A 24891-nucleotide genomic window follows, 5' to 3' on the forward strand; every position below is an offset into this window, starting at 1 on the left:
CAGTGGGTTGACCATCAAGTGGAACCTCCCAGAACGCCCTCTGCTCGGATTGCCTGGCCAGCGGACCAACTTAGGAGTCAACTTGGGAAGATCAAACAACATGAACTGCCTTCTGCTTGCCTTATCATCCTGCCTGGGACTGTAAGTGTGGTTGAGTGTATGAGTGAGATTTCTCCTCCCTTTCCAGTTTTAATTGAATAAACAAACCCTTTACACTCCAGTGTGGTGATCCCCTCTCCTTAGTGTTTAAAGCAGTTGCAATCCACATCCCCTTGCAACAAATATGATTGCCTGTTCTGTGTCCTTTTGAACTATCCTATAAATGTGCCTTTAAGCAATGGTTAAAACATGTTATGTGGAGTATATCCATGTAAAACCATCTACTGAGCTATTATGGAGATGCCATATAATTGCAATCTGCAAAAGTATACTTTTTACAGCTGAATGAGAGATAGTATTATACTTAGTGGTGGCTTCATCATGACAGTCCTGACTGTTGGTAAAATACTGATATCAATGTGAGTTTTTTGCCATTGACTTTAATGGGGCCAGGATGTCACCCAGTTATTCAGACGCTTATATATGCCTTTGAGAACCATTGTTTTTTAAATTATGAGATGTACACACTAAAATGGAGAGTTTTAAAATATGAACCAAGATGGACACAATAAAAATAATGGGTCTTCCATAACAGTAAAGCATCAAAGCTCAGATTCAGCCAATCTGCTGACAATAAGAGACTACCCACTTGGTACTTGCTCCTGGGAAGCTTTGGAGAGTAGAAGCATTGTTTAGAACTTTAGCTGGTTTCCAATGTGGAGTCCATACAGTTACCAGAACATGAAAACACCGTGTGCAGTTCTAAGTTTCTTAAAGGCAGATTAGTCTGTTTTGAACCAGGTGGACTTTTTCCAGAGCTTGCATATTCAATCCAATGCATAATTGAACCGTAGGGCACAATGCTATGAATTATGTTGAAGCAAATTGTGTGTCCAAAAAAGGACAACCTCCTGGAAAGTCATGGAGTGAGAGGAAAAGATTTTGATGGTCATCCCTATTTGCTTACCTGTTATCCATCAGGAAGTCAAGAGACTCCATAGGCTACACACTTTGATAACATAAGAATGGCTGTACTGGGTCAGACCAAAGGTCCATCTAGCCCAGTAGCCTGTCTGCCAACAGTGGCCAGCACCAGGTGCCCCAGTGAGGGTGGACCGAAGACAATGATCAAGAGATCTGTCTTCTGCCATCCTTCTCCAGCCTCTGACAAACAGAGGCCAGGGATACCATTTCTATACCCTGGCTAATAGCCTTTTATGGTCTTAACCTCCATGAAATTATCTAGCTTCTCTTTAAATTCTGTTAGGCTGTGTCTATACTACATGCCTTTGTCGTCAGAGGCATGTAGATTAGACACATAGGCAAAGTCAAATGAAGCCGCGATTTAAATGATCGCGGCTTCATTTAAATTTATATGGCTGCCGCGCTGAGCCAACAGACAGCTGCTCAGCAGTTTGTCCTCTCAGCGCGCTGGTCTGGACGCTCCCCTGTCGACATCAAAACCCTTTGTCGGCAGCCCCATTATTCCTCGTGGGATGAGGTTTACCTGGGCTGCCGACAAAGGGCTTTGATGTCAACAGGGGAGCGTCCAGACTAGCGCGCTGAGCGGACAAACAGCTAATCAGCTGTTTGTCGGCTCAGCGCGGCAGCCATGTAAATTTAAATGAAGCCACGATCATTTAAATCGCGGCTTCATTTGACTTTGCCAAAACAACAAATCTACATGCCTCTGACGGCAGAGGCATGTAGTTTAGACGTACCCTTACAGTCCTAGCCTTCACAGCCTCCTTTAGCATGGAGTTCCACAGGTTGACTACGCACTGTGTGAAGAAGAACTTTATTTTATTAGTTTTAAACCTGCTACCCGTTAATTTCATTCGGTGTCCTCTAGTTCTTCTATTATGGGAACTAATAAATAACTTTTCTTAATTCACCCTCTCCACACCACTCATGATTTTATCTACTTCTATCATATCCCTCCTCAGTCTCCTTTTTTCTAAACTGAAAAGTCCCAGTCACTTTAACCTCTCTTCATATGGGACCTGTTCCAAACCCCTAATCATTTTAGTTGCCCTTTTCTGAACCCTTTCCAAGGTCAAAATATCTTTTTGAGGTGAGGAGACCATATCTGTACACAGTGTTCAAGATGTGGGCGTACCACAGTTTTATACAAGGGCAGTAAGATATTTTGTGTCTTATTTTCTATCCTTTTCTTAATAATTCCTAGCATCCTATTTGCTTTTTTGACCGCTGCTGCACAGTGTGGAAGTTTTCAGAGAACTATCCACGATAACTCCAAGATCTCTTTTCTGATTTGTCATAGCCAAATTAGCCCCCATCATACTGTACGTATAGTTGGGGTTATTTTTTCCGATATGCATTACTTTACACTTATCCACATTAAATTTCATTTGCCATTTTGTTGCTCAATCACTCAGTTTGGTGAAATCTTTTTGGAGTCCCTCAGTTTGCTTCTGTCTTGACTATCCTAAACAGTTTGGTATCATCCGCAAACTTTACCACGTCACTGTTTACCCCTTTCTCCAGATCATTTATGAATAAGTTGAAAAGGATTGGTCCCAGGACTGACCCTTGGGGGATACCACTAGTTACCCCACTCCATTCTGAAAATTTACTATTTATTCCTACCCTTTGTTTCCTGTCTTTTAACCAGTTCTCAATCCAAGAAAGGACCTTCCCTCTTATCCCATGGCAATGTAATTTACACAAGAACCTTTGGTGAGGGACCTTGTCAAAGGCTTTCTGAAAATCTAAGTATACTATATCTACTGGATCCCCCTTGTCTGCATGTTTGTTAACCCCTTCAAAGAACTCCAGTAGATTAGTAAGACATGATTTCCCTTTACAGAAACCATGTTGACTTTTGTCCAACAAATTAAATTCTTCCACGTGCCTCTCAATTTTATTCTTTACTATTGTTTCGACTAATTTGCCTGGTACTGAAGTTAGACTTAGGGGTCTATAATTGCCAGGATCGCCTATAGAGCCCTTTTTAAATATTGGTGTCACGTTGGCTACCTTCCAGTCATTAGGTATGGAAGCCGATTTAAAGGGTAGTTTACAAACCACAGATAATAGTTCAGCAATTTCCCATTTGAATTCTTTTAGAACCCTTGGATGAATGCCATCCAGTCCCAGAGATTTGTTAACATTAAGTTTTTTTATTTGTTCCAAAACCTCCTCTAATGACTCTTCAATCCGGGACAGTTCCTCAGATTTATCACCCACAAAGGATGGTGCAGATTTGGGAATCTCCCTAATGTCCTTAGCCATGAAGACTGAAGCAAAGAAATCATTTAGTTTCTCCGCAATGGCTTTATCGTCCTTGATTGCTCCTTTTATATCTCGATCGTCTAGGGGACCCACAGGTTTTTTAGCAGGCTTCCTGCTTCTAATGAACTTAAAAAAAACATTTTGTTATTTCTTTTTGAGTTTTTTGGCTAGCTGTTAATCAATCTTTTTTTGCTTTTCATATTACATTTTTACACTTGATTTGACAGTGTTTATGTTCCTTTCTATTTATCTCAGTAGGATTGGGCTTCCACTTCTTAAAAGATGCCTGTTTGTCCCTCACTGCTTCTTTTACATGGTGGTTAAGCCATGGTGACTCTTTTTTACGTCTCTTGCTATGTTTTCTAATTTGGGGTATACATTTAAGTTGGGCCTCTATTGTGGTGTTTTTAAAAAGTTTCCATGCAGCTTGCAGGGATTTGGCTCTGGTCATTGTGCCTTTTAATTTCTGTTTAACTAACCTCCTCATTTTTGTGTAATTCTCTTTTTTGAAATTAAATGCCAGAGTGCTGGATTGCTGAGGTGTTTTTCCCACCACAGGAATGTTAAATGTTATTATATTATGGTCCCTATTCCCAAGCGGTCCTGTAATGGTTATCTGCTGGACCTGATCTTGCTCTCCACTCAGGACTAAACTGAAAATTGCCTCTCCCCTTGTGGGTTCCTGTACCAGCTGCTTCAAGAAGCAGTCATTTAAGCCACTGAGAAATTTTATCTCTGCTTCTCTTCCTGATGTGACATGTATCCAGTCAATATGGGGATAATTAAAATCCCCCATTATTATAGTGTTCTGTATTTTGATAGCCTCTCTAATCTCCCTTAGCATTTCAATGTCAGTATCACTGTCCTGGTAAGGTGGTCGGTAATATATCCCTACTGCTAATTTTTTATTATTGGAGCATGGAATTACTATCCATAGCGATTCTATTGAGCGTGTTGATTCATTTAATATTTTTATTCATTTGATTCAACATTATCTTTCACATACAGTTCCACTCTGCCACCCACACGACCTGCTCTATCCTTTCTATATATTTTATATCCCGGTATGATTGTGTCCCACAGATTTTCCTCATTCCACCAGGTTTCAGTGATGCCTATTATGTCAATCTCCTCCTTTAATACGAAGTACTCTAGTTCACCCATTTTATTAGTCAGACTCCTAGCATTTTTGTAGAAGCACTTTAAAAATTTGCCACTGCTTATTTGTCTGCCCTTCCCTGATGCATTGGATTCCTTTATATGTGGTTGTTTGTCTGCTCTGGCCCATGGTTTGTCCTCTCCCCTCCTCTTTCTGACTACAGCTTAGAGAATCTCTATCAATGGATTCTCCTCTAAGAGAAGTCTCCATCCGATTTACATGCATCTCCGCACCAATTGGATTTCCCCCATCTCTTAGTTTAAAAACTGCTCTACGGTCTTTTTAATGTTTAATGCCAGCAGTCTGGTTCCACCCTGGTTTAGGTGGAGCCCATCCTTCCTGTATAGGCTCTCCCTCTCCCAAAAGTGTCCCCAGTTCCCAATAAATCTAAACCCCTCTTCCCTACACCATCGTCTCATCCACGCATTGAGACTCTGAAGCTCTGCCTGCCTACCTGGCCCTGTGTGTGGAACTGGAAGCATTTCCGAGAATGCCACCATAGAGGTCCTGGATTTCAGTCTCTTTCCTGATGGCACTGGGGCTGCTTCTCTCTATGACAGATTGTGATACAGTGCTATCTAGTCTTCAAAGCATTTACCTCTTCCAACAAGCATCATCTTTATCTTTCTTGGGTTCAATTTCAGACGGGTACTCTGCAACTATGGGCTATTTAAATTACCTGAGATTACATTTTCTGCATTTGACAGAAATGAGAGGCACACTTGTGTGTGCATAATATCATTAAAATCTACAACAATAGTTCTACGAGATGGAGGACAGGAAGGGCAGGTCACCAAAAGGGAGAGCATAGACAGCAGATGTGCAGATAACTAGTACAGATTTCTGAATTCTGTCTAAGAGGGATAGCACTCCTATCACTTTACTTATATATATCCTTGCAAGGTCTTCAAGCAAGATTGGCCATACCACATCATTCACAATGTCAAATACTCTAGACAGGACTAGAAATAAGTAGAGAAAACTTTCCATGAGCTATGACTTAATGATACGCCATCGTCAGTAAAGTAATGTCTGTGCTGTATCCTGGTTTCAAATCTAATTGGGAGGTGGCCAAGATATTGACAGAGGTCAACTTTTGTTGTAGTTGGCCTTTTGTCATTTTTTCAGTCACCTCTCTCTGGATTATCAGATTAGGCACTGGAGGTTCCTTGGATAGGTCAGTTTCATCAAGCAAAAATTTCTTTAGTGCTCATTAGATTGTTACATGTTTTTGGGAAGGTGATAAATATAAAAGAGGTGAACTTCATTTCTATTACATAGAATCATAGAATACTAGGACTGGAAGGGACCTCGAGAGATCATCGAGTCCAGTCCCCTGCCCTCATGGCAGGACCAAATACTGTCTAGACCATCCCTGATAGACATTTATCTAACCTACTCTTAAATATCTCCAGAGATGGAGATTCCACAACCTCCCTGGGCAATTTATTCCAGTGTTTGACTACCCTGACAGTTAGGAACTTTTTCCTAATTTCCAACCTAAACCTCCCTTGCTGCAGTTTAAGCCCATTGTTTCTTGTTCTATCCTCAGAGGTCAAGATGACAAGTTTTCTCCCTCCTCCTTATGACACCCTTTTAGATACCTGAAAACTGCTATCATGTCCCCCCTCAATCTTCTCTTTTCTAAACTAAACAAACCCAGTTCTTTCAGCCTTCCTTCATAGGTCATGTTCTCTAGACCTTTAATCATTCTTGTTGCTCTTCTCTGGACCCTCTCCAATTTCTCCACATCTTTCTTGAAATGCGGTGCCCAGAACTGGACACACTACTCCAACTGAGGCCTAACCAGCTCAGAGTAGAGCAGAAGAATGACTTCTTGTGTCTTGCTCACAACACACCTGTTATTGCATCGCAGAATCATTTTTGCTTTCCCTCAGGGCCTCCTGGATCCTGACAGCCCCCGATGGACCACCCCAGGATGGCAGCCTGCAGCAAGTGCAGCCGGGCTGATGGCAACGACCGCACGAGACACACTGGCATGCCCAGGGGCAGCTCTGGCTCCATGTGGCTGAGCGCTGTGTTGTCCTGAGTGCGGGCACACAGGGCACTCCAAGACAGGACTGCTCTGCTGTCCCTCATCGAGGTAGACAAGCAAGCTAGGAACCCTGAGAACTGTCTGTCTAGGGTAGTGGTAGGGTCCCTTTAAGCACGGAGCTCAGTTAGCCTCAGGCAGCAGCCCCACACACTAAGTCTTAACCTGATGCCCTGCCGGCACTGGTTCTGGCCTTAACTTGGGTTCAGGGTCCACTCAGTGGGGACGCGCTATTTCGAAATAGCCAAACACTATTTCGAAATAGTTTTTGTGTGTAGATGCGTTAATTTGAATTAGCTTTATTCGAATTAACTATTTTGAATTAAGTTAATTCGAAATAGCACTGTAGTGTAGACATACCCTCAAAGAACTCCTGAAACTGATTATGATCTTCTGTCAGAGACAATTCCCTGGGAAAAACCGTGTCGTCTGGTGACGAAGATGAGTGGTTGACAGGGGAATCAGGGCTCTGTTAATCCTGGCATGGAATGTGGTTGTCCTCTTGTCCCTCGTGGCTAGGGACTGGGGTAGTGTCCTCCGCAGGAGTTGGTGGAGCTACAGAAGGGGGGTAATCTAATGGTGCACGATGTGGAGACACCGGGCGACTTGAACGTGGAGATCGTTAATGTGGGTAACGTCTGCTGCGTGAGGAAGGGCGGTTATCATAGTAACAGTCATAATATCGTCTGTGATGGTATGACCTCGGGGAGTATCTTGGGGTATGTCTACACTACAAAGTTAGTTCGAACTAACGGACGTTAGTTCGAATTAACTTTCATAGGCGCTACACTAGCGCTCCGTTAGTTCGAATTTAATTCAAACTAACGGAGCGCTTAGTTCGAACTAGGTAATCCTCATTCCATGAGGATTAAGCCTAGTTCGAACTAGCTAGTTCAAATTAAGGGGTGTGTAGCCCTTTAATTCCAACTAGTGGGAGGCTAGCCCTCCCCAGGTTTCCCTGGTGGCCACTCTGGCCAACAGCAGGGAAACTCGTCTGCCCCCCTCCCGGCCCCGGACCCCTTAAAGGGGCACGGGCTGGATACGGTGCCCGTACCAGGTGCAAGCCTGCCAGCACCCAGCCAGCAGACCCTGCACCTGGCACGGATCGAGCCACCCACCCGATGCCCCCCAGTCCTCCCCCTCTTCCCGGGACCAGGCTGGCGGCTCCCGGGAGCTTGCCCGGGACCGCAAGAGGCGGGCACCCACCTGGGTTAGTGCAGACATCGTGGACCTTGTCCACAATCTTCACGCTAGGCACAGGAAAGTGGCCGTCTAGGGCAGGAGAGCTGCCAGCCTGGCCACCCAGGAGCAGGTGTGCAAAAGAATCAAGGGGGTACAGTGAGACCCCCGACCCTGAGCCCTGAGCTTACAATGGCCGTCCTGGGTCAGACCAAAGGTCCATCTAGCCCAGTAGCCTGTCTGCCGACAGCGGCCAACTCTAGGGACCCTGGAGGGGATGGACTGGAGACAGTGACCAAGCCATTTGTCTCGTGCCATCCCTCTCCAGCTTTCCACAAACTTCGGGCAAGGACACCACTCCTACCCCCTGGCTAATACCACTCCATGGACTCAGCCTCCATGACTTGATCTCACTTCCCTTTAAACTCTGTTCTAGTTCTAGCCTTCACAGCCTCCTGCAGCAAGGAGTTCCACAGGTTGACTCTTTGCTTTGTGAAGAACAACTTTCTGTTACTAGTTTGAAGCCTGCTACCCATTCCTTTCCTTTGGTGTCCTCTAGTCCTTCTTTATGGGAACTAATGAAGAACTTTTCTGTATGCACCCTCTCCACCCCACTCATGCTTTTAGAGACCTCTATCCTGTCCCCCCTCCGTCTCATCTTTTCTAAGCTGAAAAGTCCCAGTCTCTTTAGCCTCTCTTCATATGGGACCTGTTCCCAACCCCTGATCATTTTAGTTGCCCTCCCCTCTCCCAGTCTCTCTCTTCCCCTCTCCACCCCCTTTTCCCAGTCTCCCCCAGTTTTGTTCAATAAAGACAGATTCCATTTTGGAAGACACGTTATCTTTATTTTGTACATCAAGAAGAGGGGCTAGGGAAGGGTAAGAGGAAGGAGGTGAGGGAGGAATGGGGCACGAGCCCCTGATGGGGAGGACTGGGCTGGCTCTGTGGGCTTCTGGGGGTGGAAGCTCTCCTGCAGCCCCCCAATTGCCCCTTCTCCTCAGATGGCAGCCTGCGGCAAGTGCAGCCGGGCTGATGGCCGAGTGGTGTGATGTGCCCAGTGTGGGTAGTCCGGGCACACCGAGCCAGGACTGCTTTGCAAGCGGGGCACCCCTGAGAACTGTCTGTCCGGGGTGGGGGTCGGGACCCTTTAAACACAGCCCTCGGCTAGCCTGAGACAGCAGCTCCACGCTCTAAGTCCTCCTCTGATGCCCTGCCGGCACTGCTTCCGGCCATCCTTAAGCCCGGTTCAGGGTCCACTTAATGTGGACATGCTACTTCGAATTAGCAAAATGCTAATTTGAACTAGTTTTTTAGTCTGGATCCGTTAGTTCGAATTAGCTTAGTTCGAATTAACTAATTCAAACTAAGTTAGTTCGAATTAATGTTGTAGTGTAGACATACCCTTGGAGAATACTCTCTTAGTGCTCCATATCAACGTAAGTATGCTGAGGATCTTGAGGACCTTGGTGAAATAGATCTCATGGAGTAGCAAGATGGAGATCAAGAATAGTGAACTCGATAATACAGTCGTGACGGTGAGTGACAAGGTGACCTGTAGTAACGATCTCTGGTGGAGGTATAACGAGGAGTGTGGTGATGGCTGCCAGAATAGGATGAGACCGGTGACAAGGATCCAGGAGAAAACACAGCTCGGTCTGGGGTGGGAGATGGTATTTGGGCACGTCCTGACTTGCGCTGTGCCTTGGTCAGCACCGAGCTATTGAGAGGGGAAGACGGTGCTGTCTGCAGTGGACTGGCTGGCAATGAAGCAGACTTGATTGAATGGCTGCTGTTCAGCTGAAGCACCAATGCCGCTGGAGTAGTCAGCTGTATCAGGGCCAAAAGAGGCAATGTTGGTGCAGAGGGCTGCATAATGCCGATGCCTGCCTGTGGTGCTGGTGCTGGTGCCTTCGGCACTGTGGAGAGCAAAGCTGAAGTCACCGGCACTGCTGCTGTGGGTGCCGGCAGAGTTGTGCTCATCTGCGCATGCGCCAAGTAAGTCAGTGCCGGGATGGCCATTGCTGGCTTCAGAAAGGCCATTGGAGCCGGTGCCGACTGAGACCACGGTCCCTTTGCCAGGTGCCGGTATCGAGTCCTTGGAGCGGGCAAGACTTGGGGCCGAAGCGCTGCAGCCCTTAGCCATTTTCTCAGTGGGGTGCCTTAGCAGGACACCAGGAGTACGTCTAAACTACATGCCTCCGTCGACGGAGGCATGTAGATTAGCCAGATCGGCAGAGGGAAATGAAGCCACGATTAAAATAATCGCGGCTTCATTTAAATTTAAATGGCTGCCCCGCTCTGCCGATCAGCTGTTTGTCGGCAGATCGGGGCAGTCTGGACGCGACGCGCCGACAAAGAAGCCTTTCTTGATTGGCACAGGTAAACCTGGTTTCACGAGGCATACCTGTGCCGATCAAGAAAGGCTTCTTTGTCGGCGCGTTGCGTCCAGACTGCCCCGATCTGTCGACAAACAGCTGATCGGCAGAGCGGGGCAGCCATTTAAATTTAAATGAAGCCGCGATTATTTTAATCGTGGCTTCATTTCCCTCTGCCGATCTGGCTAATCTACATGCCTCCGTCAACGGAGGCATGTAGTCTAGACACACCCCAGAGGTGCCTGCTGTGTCTCCCACATTCACCGTCGCAGAGGGCTTAGATGTCTTTTGGTGGGGCTCCTTAAAGAATGGACGAGCTTCATGCATCCCTGAGGCAGCGTAGGGCAGCTCGTTCTTGTCAGGAGTCTGGAGGGCTTTATTAAATAAAAGCACCCTCAGCCTCATTTCTCGATTGTGCCTGGCACGCATGGTCAATTTCGTGCAGTGTGAGCACTTCAACGGGATGTGCCCATCCCCCAGACATTTGATGCACCGTGCATGTCCATCTGATGCTGGCATGGCATCCTGGCACTGTGTGCATTTCTTAAAGCCAGGTGACCCCAGCATGATCCTCTTCTGATATTTATATTATTAGTTTTTGGCTACTGAACGAAAAATGTAGAACTAGGATGGAAAAACTTTTTTTTAAACAAAATGGAACTATAACTATTAAAAACAACTACTAACACTAAAGAACTGTCAAGTGACAAAAACTATATTTCTAAACTAATCTCCCTTTCTTGTCAGACCAGAGAGGGAGCTTGTCCTAACTCCGTCTGCGGCCGTGGACAGTTAGAAGGAAACTGATGGGACAGGACCATGCTCAGCTGAGCGGCGTAAGCGGTGCGGGGCAGCAGGCGTGCATACGTGGTCCAGAAGGGGTACTGCTGATGAAGATTCTCCAGTTTTGCAGTGCCAGGACGAGCCCAGTACCTCGAGTGGAGCACCCTCGGGGACACTACTCAACGAAGAATTTCCACTACATGCATCTGAAAAAGTGGGTCTTTGCCCTCAAAAGCTTATGCTCCAATAAATCTGTTAGCCTATAAGGTGCCACAGGACTCCTCATTGCTTTTGCAGATACAGACTAACACGGCTACCCCTCTGATTCTTGTTAGTATTGTTAGTAATGCTGATGACATTTTCAATTGTCAGCCAGCTGTAGATGGAAGTGAAATTCAAATTGGGTTTGGGAGTTAAACAGAAAAGATGGTGTTAGAAATAATGATGATTACAACATTTCTATCATCAAAATGCACTTTAGTTACTATTTTAAAACCTTATTAAAAACTAATATACAAGAGTATATTTGCATGCAAAGTCTGCTAAAGATTACTATGTCATAACTCCTTGGTGGAAACTTGGAATCCTGCAAGTTGCCAGTTAAAATTCTAACATGTATTGCACGGACAGTTAACACCTTGCTAGCATGTTTAAAAATCTTACAATCAGTCTTACAATAAGTGTGTGAACCCTAGCTTTATATCTTTCTATTTATAAGGCCAATATAGAATATTATATTTATCAGTATTTGCTTTTGTTCTGAAACAGTGTAGATTCCACAGTGACACAAAATGCTGGCCATCAGGTTGTTTTGAGAAACAGGTTTATGTGGAAAAGTGTACTCATTTGGCATTCATACTGGGTGTATGAAATAACCATAATTTACATGTTAAAAAGGCAGAATGGAGATGTAGCAGGAAAAAGCAACAAAAGCAAGGTATAAGAAAAAACAAGCCGTTGTGATGCTTTCTCTTATACTCTTCTCTTGGTTTCTTTTTCCTAACCCTCTACCCCTTTGCTGTCAGTCACACCACTTTTGCATGCACCCATTTTTTCAGTTCAACCTATATTCCAGGCTTGATCTATCTCCTGGCCTATGTTTGCTTCTGGCCACATAACCCAGCATGCAAAGCCCCGACTAATAAAAATTCCTGTGACAGTCCCTGACATAAAAGATGTGGTTCAGGGAAAGAGGATGAGCAGTGACCATTGTGCCCATTCACCCCAGAAATTCCTAGCTGCCAGAATGGCCCTTTTGGGTTTTTCATAGCCAAATGCAAATTAGGGCAGCTCCAGGATTGGTCTAAATCAGTGGTCACCAGCCAATAGATCGGGATCTACCAGTAGATCTTGGAGTCTCTGACAGGGGATCTTGACTGCTTTGGCCAGGAAGCTATTAAGCGCTGGCCCTTCAGTTGTCCCTCCACTCACTATCATGCTGCTCCTGCCCTCTGCCTTGGACCTGCCCCCCTGGGAGTCTCCTGCTTGCTATGCAGGGTGTGGGAGGGAGAAGTGGAGGGCGCTGATGTCAGTGTGTCCCTCCTCTCCCCCACTCCTGTACCCTATCTCCACACAGAGAAAAGAGGATGGAGAGAGCATGGCAATGCAAATCTCTAAATCTTGCACACTGTGTGCATCTGTCATTCTTGCAAACACACACTGTCCTTCACTCGCATCTCCCGCCCCAACCTAAACATGGGTTGTTATTGTTACTTGTTACTGCTAGCAAAGTGGGTTATTTTTGGTTTCTGACTGGTCTGTGCATTTCATCATTTTCATTTCTCTCTTAGGCTTAAATTCAATACTTTGAGTAGTGAGTTCTAAAATGCCTAACCTGTCGTGGCTGGAGTAATTATCCCTGTGGTAACTGCTGCTCCTGGAAGTGGCTGGCATATCCCAGCAGCCCCTGAGAAAGGCAGAGCAGGGGGTCTCCACATGCTGTCCATGCCTGCAGACACCACTCCTGCAGCTCTCATTGATCAATAGCAGGGAACCAAGGCCCGTAGAAGCTGTGGGCTCGGTGCCTGTAGAAGAGGGGCAGCACATGAGCCATTGCTGTAAATGCCAGCTGCTTTCAGGAGTGGTTCAGGGAGAGGGCAGGAGTAAGCCTGCCTTAACTCCCCTGCTCCACCACTCAGAAGCCATCTCAGTTATATGGTGCCCCCCAAGAGCCTGTTTCTTGAACCCGTCTCAACTCTGAACCTCCTCCTGCACCCAACCTCCTGCCCCAGATGTGTCTCCCTGCACCCAAACTCCTTCCCAGAGCTTGCATTCTGAAACCCTTCCTGAACCCCAAACCCCCACCTTGGGCTAAGACTGGAGCTCCTCTCACACTCCAAACCCCTTGACCCAAGACCAGAGCCTGCACCTCAATCACCTACCACAGCCTGGTGAAAGTGAATGAGGTTTGGAGAGGAAGGGGGATGGAGAGGTAGGGTGATGCCTTGGAGAAGGGGTAGAGCAGGGCCAGGACCTCAGAAAAGGGGCAGGAAGGAAGTGGGATAAGGGTATTTGGCTTTGAGGTAGCTCTTACATTGCACTTACATTGAAAATGTGATCTTGTGCTTAAAAAGGTTGGAAACTCCTGCTCTAAATTATGTCAATCACAGAATCGGGAAGCGCCATAGATGGTTTAAAGTTGCCTTTTCTCCCCACCTTTCCAACAAGGACCTTATGCCATGTGTAGGATTTGGTCCTATGATATTTCTGCATTTAAAATCACTAGCATTGTATGAACATTGATGACTTACGAAGGATACCACTGCTTACAATATAGTTATCAAGTACTTTATAGAATACTATCCATTGAAACTCTTACAATTATCCAGGGACTATAAAACCATTTCCAAGACTACAGATGGTACCTAACTGTTCCCTCTTCTACTACTGAAAAAAATTCAAGCCCATTGTAGGAAATATAATGAACATGTAAATTATTTGAAGCTAATTAAATCCACCTGTTTAATTCCTTCAGTGTCTGAAGGTATCACCCCAGGTGATAATTACTGAAAAGCAAACTAACCTTTTGATACCATGCAGAGAAATTGCCTTGAAAAATTAAGAAAATGAAATAGACATGTATTTTTTTTAAAAAAAATTCTTTAAAAGTGTCATTTCCTTAAGGGAAACAATTGGTTTCAAGATATAGTGAATTTACTATACTTTCATAGACATACATTGATAAAATCTCAACTCCATGGAAATCAATGGAAGTTTTGCCAATGATTTCAGTGAGGCCAAAATTTCACTGAGTTTGTTCAATATAATTCAAGAAAATCACATGTTAAATAGATGAGGTAAATTCTGCTGTCACTCTCCTAATATTGCACCAGTGGAAGAGTCTTCTCACTGTAATCAATGGAATTTTTCCATTACTGTTGTAAGTAGGGTCTGAAGCACTACTTCCAATGCAGCCAGCTGAAAGAGGAAAGGAGCCCCAGGTGTGGTTATGCTCATTCAGTTGTTTAGCCCTGCAAAGTATTCCACTGTTGATATGTAAATACAGCTCATGCTGGAATGGGAGAAGAATCCGGGGTATAGTTATGTAAATCCAGTTCAGCCAGTGATATAGGCCTGATGGACGTTCATTTGTTAGAATGGAATGTGGTATATTGTAACTAATTTGGGGTCACAAATCACGTTAACCCTAAATGTAGGAATTGTAAAATATGACACCAATCCTTGCAGGAGAGAGACTGTCATTGTAAAGAGTCTCACAAGGACAAGCCTCCCCCTTCCAGACTCAAGTGGACTGGATTGGGGGGAAAGAAGTTTGAACCATCAGGTTACATGCTCTCCAGGTGTGAGCTGTAAGACTGGTTCAACCTGTCTTTCTCCCTTCCCTTCTAAACCTCCTCGCCCTCCCCCCCAATTCTAAGGACAGACCTAAAACAGACTGCATAAGGAGTCTCTTTGTTATTTTGAAATATTATTCCAGTGGGAGCCGGAATCTTTTGGCCAGCCTAGGTGGTGGGCCAAGAGCTGAAATCACTGAGAAACTGAGAAAGAGCTGAAATCACTAGGTTTGGCCCAGAGTCAGACCCATCGTGGAAGCAGCAGTTGGCAGAAACAAGCAGCCAGCAGGGCAGCTGGTGGGAGTGGCTGGCGGGCAACTGGTAGGTGGCCAGCAGGGTGGCTGGCAGGAGCAAGCAGCCAGCAGGGTGGCTGGCGGGCAGCTAGCAGGCGGCCAGCAGGACAGCTGGCAGGAGCAGGCAGCCAGCAGGGTAGCTGGTGCCAGTGGCTGGCAGGAGCAGCAGCGAGAGGCCAACCGAGTGGGTGAGATGCCTCCTATCCCCACCCCCACAACGGTGGGAGGAGTGCTCTGAAAATCACCTCTGAGCTGTGATCTGGACTGACCAAGGACAGCAACTGTGAATGAGGTATGGAGAAAGTTTGGTCATGTGAATGGGACACATTGCTGGACTTGTAAGCCTGCGAGGCAAAGAACATTGCTCAATCCATTTGGGCTGGGACGTTTACTCGTGTTTGGTTATGAACTCAGTTTGTGGTATTTTCCCAAACTAATGCCACATTACTTCTCTCTCTCTTTCATTAAAAGTTTCTTTTTCTACACTCAGACTCAGTGCTTGCGAGTGGGGAAGCATTGCCTCTCAGAGGCATCCAGGGGTGTGTGATTTTCCCAGGCTACTGGATGGGGGCTCGAGCCGGTTCTGTGTGAGATGGATGAAAAGAAACCCCTAGATATTGAACCCGGCCCTGGCTACTGCCGGCACTACCTAGCAGAAGGGATACACTATGTATGAATTGGCTGAGCCCCTAAAAGCTTGATCCAATATTCATTGAAGTTATTGGAAAGACTGATTTTAATTATTTCATTATTTTAGTGAGGTCTGGATCAAGACATGGCAGCAGAATTTTCCACCATATGAGAATTTTCATTTGTCCTAACATGAATGAATTAGCGAAGCACTAACAATATTCCCAGAAATGACTGCTTGGTTTTGGTGGGTTTTATTTCTTGAATATTTTCATTTGTTTAAAAAAAATATCAAGAAAAAGGGTGGTGGGACTCATCCAAAGCAGACCTAACCACCTTCCAAATGTATGCAATAACAAATATAATTAAGGAGGAGTCTTCTGGCACCTTAAAGACAAACAGATTTATTTGGCCATAAGCTTTCATGGGCAAAAACCCACTTCATCAGACGTATTTGACAAAGTGGATTTTTACCCATAAAGGCTTATGCCCAAATAAATGTTAGTTTTTAAGGTGCCACAGGACTCCTCATTATTTTTGCAGATACAGACTAACATGGCTACCCCACTGATCAATATAACTAAATATCTTTATTTTAGAGCAAAATGTGCAACAACATTCTAAATGGATACTGACTGTTCATTCGGAATACAGAGAAAAACTGAATTAAACTCTGAAAGAGTAAAATCACTTAGCCAGGATATAGTCAGTAAATATACACTGCTAACAAATATTCAGCTGGCAGGACACTTTAAAAAGGCCCTATATTAATTATTGTGACTACAGTAGATAGATAACACAGGCACAAATGTCCAGTATATGATGCATAGTAACTAATTAATCAAACCCATTTGAAACTATTTTTCCTTTGTGTTAACAGGTTACTAGCATGATCATTTTTCTGATGAATTATAGGGATGTAAAGACTTCTGGATTATTCCTAAAACGCTAAGTTCTCTAAAATTATTATAGAATACACATTTCATACACTAGCTATATGATGTATATATACAGTATTCCAGTATTAAGTATTGTGACAGAGGTTATATATTACAGGAGCATATTTTATTAAATCTGTAAATGGTTTATGTCTGTTTGTGTTCTGTTTCATGAGAAGGCTTACTGCATCTCTTTCAGGAACTAGAATCAGCATGTGGTGATTAAGGCAAGTCAGTGAAACTAAACAGCTCCACAGAGGTATCACACCCTGGAGTGTTTTGCATATACTTCTTCAAGCTGGATTTTCCAGAGACTGAGACACAAAGAAAGGGCTGTTGGTATAAAAGAGTGAAATTAAATTGACACTGGGCCTTCTTTGTGACCCAGAAAACTGATATGGCCTTCTGATCAAGGGGGCCCCAAACCTTGTAGAGGGGTTGAAAAGAGTTTAGCCTGCTATGCCCCTTAAGACTTGTAGATGATTCCTGGTATGTTTAGTAGGTAATTAAATCTGTTTATTGTTTTGTGAGTTTTCTTTTAAATCCTTTTACCTTAAGAATAGAAGTGTTTGTTTAGAAAGAGGTGTGTGCTAAGTACTTTCTGCTGGCAATATACTGTTCACAGTCCCTGTAGAAAAAGATAGCATGAGCATTGGTCTTTAGGCAAGCTAGCTCACAGGGGATATCACAGGTAACCCAAAAAACGCTTGTTTAGGGGGGAAAGAGAGAGATGGGTCTCTGCACAGAATACATGACAGCTAGGAGCTGGAAACGTTAAAGTGGATGCCCTTGAGGGATCATGGAGGAAGAATACAGTACAGTTACCTAGAAATTGTGACAAGTATTACAAGATTCTTTTAAAATATGTGTTGCCATCATCATTCAAATATGAGTAATATCACCTACTTCTAACACAGCACACTAAAACATGTCTTTTTTCAAAATTCTAGGATACATCTGTTGAACAAGAACTGGGTACATTTTCTAATACTGTCATATACTGTCATGGGCAATTCTGCCATCAGCTTTGATACTGGGTTTGAACCTGCAAGTCTCACTTTGGGTTCACTGGGAGTTTGGACTATGAGAATTTTACTCAAGGTCAGATTCCAGGATTACATCTACTGTTTCATCCAGGAATTTATAAAAATGGGGAGGGGGCGGAAGTGCAAAGGATCTGAAATTGAGCAAAGTATGAGAGCTGTTTTGTTTTGAGTTCATTGAATTCATGGGATGTGTGTGCAAGAAAAAATCGTTTCAACTTTTGAGGCTCAAAAATTAACCAGCTTTAGAATTCAGGCCCTAATGTAAATACATGTGTTTAGCGCAAGTAGTTTATCAGTTGAAACCGAAAACTCAACGTATTTAGAAAAATAGTTTAATTCTGTAAGAGGTAAACATTATTTAGAAGTTATATTTGTGTTAAGGAACACAGAGAAACAAAAAGTTTGTTTAATGTATTTCCTGGACAAGGGGGAGTGCTGCAAATCCATCAATACAGCCGCTCCCCAAGTTACGAACAAGTTATAGACCAACACTTGGTCCGTAACTCTAAGTGTTCATAACTCGGATCCCATAGAGTTACATGGCGACTGCACTGTTAGTAAGCGCGGATCGCCGTTCGTAACTCAGATCCACATTTACGACCGCTTTGGTTGTAAGTGCGGATGGTCATAAGTGGAGGTGGTCGTAACTCGGGGAGCGGCTGTAATGTGAACTTTCTTACTTCCAGGTTAGTAACTGCACTTCACTTTAATTTCTTCTCTTGGTTCTTCCTACTATAGCAGTGATTCTCAAAGTGGTCCACAGATCCACTCTGAGGCTATGTCTACACTACAGAGTTTTGTCAAAAAAACAGCCGTTTTTTTCCCAACAAAACTCATGGAGCGTCCACACCTCAAGTGCATTTTTGTGCAAAAAAATCGAAAGAAAAGAGGGTTTTTTGCACAATTGGTATTCCTCCTTCTACAAGGAAGAAGCCTTTCTGAGAAATACTTCTTTTCCAAAAAAGGCGTGTGGATGGGGAAGAGGGTCTTTTGTGCAAGAAATGGCTCCCAGGAAAAAAGCAGGTGCCCTGGTGTCCACTCCACCCAAAGTAATCAGAACTCTATAGTTCCTGTCTGCTGGCCCCTCTTAAAGCTGCAGGCACCCTGGACAAGCCTGAGCAGTACACTGACCAAGCAGCTCTCTTTTCCACTGGCATTGCCACCCATGGCAGAGCCACAAGCCCCTTGAGACCTCTTTGGCCCTTCCAGGGAGCAGCACCAGGGATCCTAGGACCCCCCCTAGGGGAACCAAAAGGCATGCCTCATCGTGGTCTGAACCAGGAATCGAGGCCCTCCTTGAACTGTGGGGTGAGGAGAAGTCACTTCAAGATCCCCGGGCCAAGCAGCAAAATGCCGAGATTTACTCTCAGATAGCCACCTTTCTAGTGGAGTGAGGACACCCAGCCCGGACAATGGAGCAGATCCAGAGCAAGGTGAAGGAGCTCTGCCAGGGGTATGTGAGGGCCACCAAGCGCAGCTCGCACTCAGGGGCAGGACTGCACACCTGCCCCTACTATCATAATCCTTGGGGGTGGGGAAACGTCTTCCCAACCCATCCTTGTGGACTCCAGGATCATGACCTCTGTAATTGTCCAGCTGGAGGTCGCCCCGGAGGAGGAGCAAGAGGGCCAGGGCAAGCTAGCCGCGCCGGAGAAGAGCAGGAGATGGGAACCATGACCCTCTCCTTTGAGCCGGTCACCACCAGCCAGGACATCTCCCAAGCCTCCTCGGACACCTGGGAGAGATCTTCAGGTGAGCTGTCACATACATAGGGCGGGGGATGAAGACACACAGGGAGCAGGGGGCGAGTGTCGCTCGGGCTGCTTGGGCTGCACATGGTGCTGCGGTCCGTGCATGTGCAATCATATACAAAGGGAGGGTGTGGCATGCGGACACAGAAGGCAGCCCCTGAACACACCTGGGATCCTGCTGCCAGGCTCGGGGGAGGCCACAAATGACCTGTCCCCGGAGGGGAGGGCACACCCAGCTGGAAACAGGCCAAAAGGGTGCAGGCATGACCCCACACAGACCAAGGAGTGCAGCACACACCACACAGGCATGCCAGCATGTGTGAGGCAACAGCCGCTCCCACAGACAGCACAGAAAGCCGCAGCTGTGTGTGCAGACCCCAGGTAGGGTTAGGCTGCTCCCGGCTCCTCTGCTGCCCATGAGGGGAGCCCACTATGGCAGGACACTTCCCTTGCCTGTCTGTCCATGGTGTGTGTGTGAGGGGGGGAGCAGGGAGCAGGGTTCTCTGGGCACATCAGGGCCACTGTGAGACAAGGCCTGCTATGCAGGCCACATATGGCCTTGCACCTGGGACATCCCCTCCTCTGGTCCACGGAATGTTGTGGTCGCTGCTCACAGAGGAGGGCACGGCGTCAGAGACAGTGTCTGCCGGGATGACTGACCACCTCTCCTTCTTATGTGCTCTACATAGCCAAACCAGCTGGGACACAGGGCCGAGCCACACCACCACAGCCACCTACCAGAGTCCAGGGGACCCACAGACAAGCCACAGTGCAGGAGGACCTGATGCGCCAGCATGTCAGCACCCTTCGAGACATCCACCACACTCTGGCGCACAGAGTCAATGTCGACCTGGAGTGGTGGGAGTGTGCCTGGGACCAAATGATGCTATGTTGTCGCCCTCCTGATGCCACTGCTCCTGGCTTTCACCCTCCTGGCCCCCCCACGGCCATTGCCCATCAACTAGCCCACCCTGCCATGCCTCTGATACCTCCCCATACCATGCCTCTGCTCCCTCCCTTAGCAATGCCTATGCCCCTTCCCCAAGTGATGTCTATGGCCCCTCCTCCTGCCCCCCACCAATTCTGAACCTGCTCAACCCCCCCTCCTGCCCACCCGTTTGTGGCCCCCAGACCAATGTAACCCCAACAAGGTCACCACACCCGAGGGGGGCACCTCAAGCTGCCCTACTCCTCCTTCCAATCCTATCTGCTCCCCCCCAGTTCAGCATTCCCCTCTCCCCCTGCCCACCTTTTCTTAATGTTCAATAAAAAAAGACTGCTTTTGTTTTCAAACCACACAGGTGTGTTTATTGGGAGATCAGGGAATGGGAAGGGGAGGAGTTGAGAGGGGGAAGGAATAGAGCAGCAGGGCAGAGACCCATATTGGGGAGGCCCTGGTGAGAGTTATTGGGGTGCTTGAGAGAACCTCTCTCTCAGGGCCTACCGGATGCGCACCCCAGCCTGATGGGCCTGGTGGGTGGCAGCTGTCCAGAGCTGCTCAAATGCACAGCCCTCATGGCCAGTGTCTGCCCCCACCCCTTCCACTCCACAATACTGTGGAGCACACAGCACGCCACCACCACCTCAGGGATGTTGTGCTCCCTGACGTCCAGGTGGATGAGGAGACACCAGAAGTGTGCCTTGAGGTGGCCAAAAGCACACTCGACCTGCATCTGGGCTCGGTTGAGGCTTGCATTGTACTGGTCCCTGCTGGGATCCAGGTGTAGGGTTTCATTAGCCAGGGCATGAGGAGGTAGGCCGTGTCCCGCACTATGCACACTGGCATATGCACATCACGCACCGCAAAGTCCTAGAGTGAGAAAAAGGTGCCTGCCTCGAGCTTGCAGCATAGGCTGGAGTTTCTAAAGATTCAGGCATCTTCTGCCCTGCTGACCACCCCACAAAAATGTCTGTGAATTGTCCCCAGTGTCTCCCAGGTCCTGCAGGACAATAGAAGAGTATCCCTTTCAATTTATGTACTGGGCTGTTCGATGGTCCAGTGCTCTGATTGGGATGTGCGTCCCGTCGATGGCTCCCCCGCAGTTCGGGAACCCCAGGGCAGCAAATCCGGCCACGATTGCGTCCAGGTCTCCTACACAGACAACACTCTGCAGTAGCAGGGAGTTGATCGCCCTCACCACCTGCAGAAGGAGACAATCAAGCGCACCATACAGAGAATTACAGAGGGGGTGCGTGAGTCTTTGGGAGGTGCCCGTCCCCCTCCCTGCCCCTGACCCCCTCCCCAAACACCCCAGGACTCACCTCTTATGAGGCCTTCTCCCCTCCCCCCAGCAGCAGAGCTATGTGAGGGTGGAGCAGCACAAACCTCCAGGTCTAGGGCTTTTCCCTCACCCCCACTCCACCCCCTTCAGTCCCCGGCGCTCCTCTCCCGAGGATCCCCCTTATCCAACTCTTTCCCCTCTTCCCCCCCACCCATTCAGGGACTGCAGCCCGAGAGCTCCTTACCTCCATAAAGAGGGCCCCAACAGTGGACTTTCGCACCAAACTGGTTGCCCACCAACCGGTAGCTGCCTGGGGTGGCTAGCTTCCACAGGGCGATTGCGACCCGATTTTTCAGGGGGATGGCAGGCCGCAGGTGGGTGTCGCATCTCCGGAAGAAGAGTGCCAGCCAGGCACAGAGGTCTAGGAAGGTGGCCTTGTGCATTTGACAAATCCAGGACCAGTCGGTCCCACCAGTCCAAACTGGTCTCTAGCCTCCAGAACCTTCTCTATCTAGTGGGGTGTGGTTTCCAAAGTGGAGCAGCTGCAGCCACCGAGAGGGTCTCCAGAAGGAACTTGGGGTCTTGGCCCTCCAGGAATAGGAAGGCAAGTGGCAGCAAATGCTGCAGAAACTGCAGCATGGCCGTGTGGGGCCATCGCCTGCCAAGGGGCAGCTCCAGCCCCATGGCACTCAAGTACAAAGCTGTGGCATCCAAAATAGAAGAAGGCAACCACAGCAGGCACTGCTGAAGCTTTGCTATCCATCAAAGAGGAAGCAAATACATCGCAGCAGCAGAGAAACGGCTCGTAGCTTTGCAGGAAAAAAGCGCCAGTCTAGACGGGGATCATTCGGAAAATAAAGCCTTTTCCAAAAGATCCCTTATTCCTCTTAAAATAAGGTCTCTAGCCTCTTATTTCTTAAAATAAGGAATAAGGGATCTTTCGGAAAAGGCTTTATTTTCCAAAAGATCCACGTCTAGAATGGCGCTTTTTTCTGGCAAAGCTCCGAGCCGGAAAAAAGCGGCAGCCATGTTTATGCAAATGAAGCGGGGGGGATTTAAATCCCTGCTTCATTTGCAATTGCGATGTGTCTAATTTGCATTCCTTTTACGGAAAAGGGATGCAGTCTAGACACAGCCATACGGACTAGAGAATCTTGACCTCACTTTCCCGCATCCCTTTGAATAACAAATCCTTAAAGCCCATCGATGTAGGAAATCATTCCCTGATTCCACTTCATTTCATTCAACATTCCAAATTTAGCCTTTGTGATTTTTGCACGAAACAGCACAAATTTATATTTAAATTCAACATCTTTCTATACCCTGCACTCTATTGAATTTGTAAGAGATCTATCTTTCAAATATTATTAAGCATGTTTTGACAAAGTAGGAGAATTACTTTGTCAAAGAATGAATTCCTAGAGAGTCACCCAGTAAAGCCCAACATTTTGTTGTGGTGTTTGTATCATTACAATTCAAATTCACCAGAAACGATAAAATATCAAGACACAAATATTGCACTATAATATTGGGATGTGGTCAAAGTAAGTCTGCTTGGGGGGCACTAAGGGCATAATCTGAAGACAATGGAGTTACATAGCTGTTATTATTTGTACCTCTGTCATTGGGGATGAGAGCAGTGGAAAGAATGCAAGCTGACTTTCAGAGCCCAGAGCAGTTTGAGGGACTGGCAGGAAGAGAAAAAAACAAAGCTGTTTTTTACTTAAGAACTATGTTCATTTGATATGGAAATCCATGAGGAAGCATGATGAATTTAGTACTACACAATGTAATTTGTCAAAAGTTATTTTATGATAGAAATGCAGTTTGATATCTGGCAACATGAAAAACAAATTTTAAAAGGCTACTGTTCATAACTATTGAAATATGCTCATGTTAGTTGATCTATACGGTAAGTCCTTTCAGGTTACTGCCATCTTCTTTGTATCAAGCACTCAGAAATGACAGACCACATTGAAAAATCTATCTGTACTAGACAATACCAACTGTCATACATAAAAACTGAGGTTTACTTGGGTATTTTAGGACTTCTAGGGTGGACATAAGGTAGAGAGAATAAAAGAAGAGGTAGCGAGAGGGACAAATAAAGGGGGAGGACGGAATAAATGTAATACATTTACCTCTGTCCCTTTCATAAATCTTGATCTTCTTTCCAAGAAGATCGAGGAAAGTCACAATTTTGTTCCAAGACAGGGATGTTCATTACGCCAGTCCAAGCCATATGAAAAATTATTATAGAAAAATCATTAAATTGATTTATGGCTAAATTGAGAGAAGTGGAAGTGCTGGTCCAATCAGCTTCCTTCAAAATATCTTCCAATCCGAGCACTCAGACTAAAAGCTTTGCTCAAAGCTGCTTCTACAATTTGAGTACCAGAACATAAGCCATTTAACCCAGCATATTCCATCAATCATTTCAGCCGCCTAGAAATGGAGGCTACAGGAAAATGGAGAAAGGGGGCCTTTCATTCATTTAGCAATTGATCTCTATTTGGAAAAATCTAACATACCAAAACAAATACTGAGAGTTCGAGAGATTCCTCAACAAAATTATTCATTTTCTTTTAATAAAAAATAGAAAAATGCTCCTGTAACAAGGAGAAAAAAACCCTGCTTTTCACAAAATCTTCCTTCTTGAAGGCTGCTCTCTGGAAACTAAACAGGAAAGGATCTTTGTGACCAGATATTTTTAGACATCAGCTGTTGAATAGTTCCATACACTTCTAATCAATGCAAAGTGTGCATGAATGGTTGTGTTAGTATCTAGGTTGCAAGAGTTGTAAATCATCTGAAACCACCAATGATCTTATGTGTGTCTTCAACAAGTTTACCAAACAATCTGGAAATTGCTTGAACCAAAACAATTTGGAGAAATTAACACTGATTTGCAAAATGTTTGTGTTACCACCATTGCAGCTTACATTAAAAAAATTGCCTAACTCTAGTGAGGGAAGTGGTTTTCAAACAAGATCAAGCCAGAGAACAACTTGCTTAGCCACAGTATAATAGCACAGACCTAGATAGCTTTATCAAAAGGCTTTCTTCCTGCACCCAACACAGCACTTTGAATTAGAGATGTTAAATCGCGAATAACTGACTAATTGAATAGTTGATGCATTTTACATTGACTATTTGATTAGTTGATAGGGCTCCTCCGCCTCTGAAGTATAGCAACGCGAAAGTGCCACTTGGAGTCTGGGATCAGCTAGGGACTCCATGCGGCACTGCCACTTTGAAATGCCGCAGGGAATTGCGGCATCAGGCTCCTCGCGGCATTTCAAAGTGGCAGCACC

General features: G+C 45.9%; 1 protein-coding gene across 5 annotated transcripts in view; it reads right to left on the reverse strand.

Moving 5' to 3' along the window:
- RBMS3 (RNA binding motif single stranded interacting protein 3) overlaps nt 1-24891 on the reverse strand; it is a 995810-nt gene that overhangs the window by 898617 nt on the left and 72302 nt on the right. The window lies entirely within an intron of this gene.

Source organism: Pelodiscus sinensis, chromosome 2, assembly GCF_049634645.1.
Source record: "Pelodiscus sinensis isolate JC-2024 chromosome 2, ASM4963464v1, whole genome shotgun sequence".
NCBI classification, from domain to species: Eukaryota; Metazoa; Chordata; order Testudines; family Trionychidae; genus Pelodiscus; species Pelodiscus sinensis.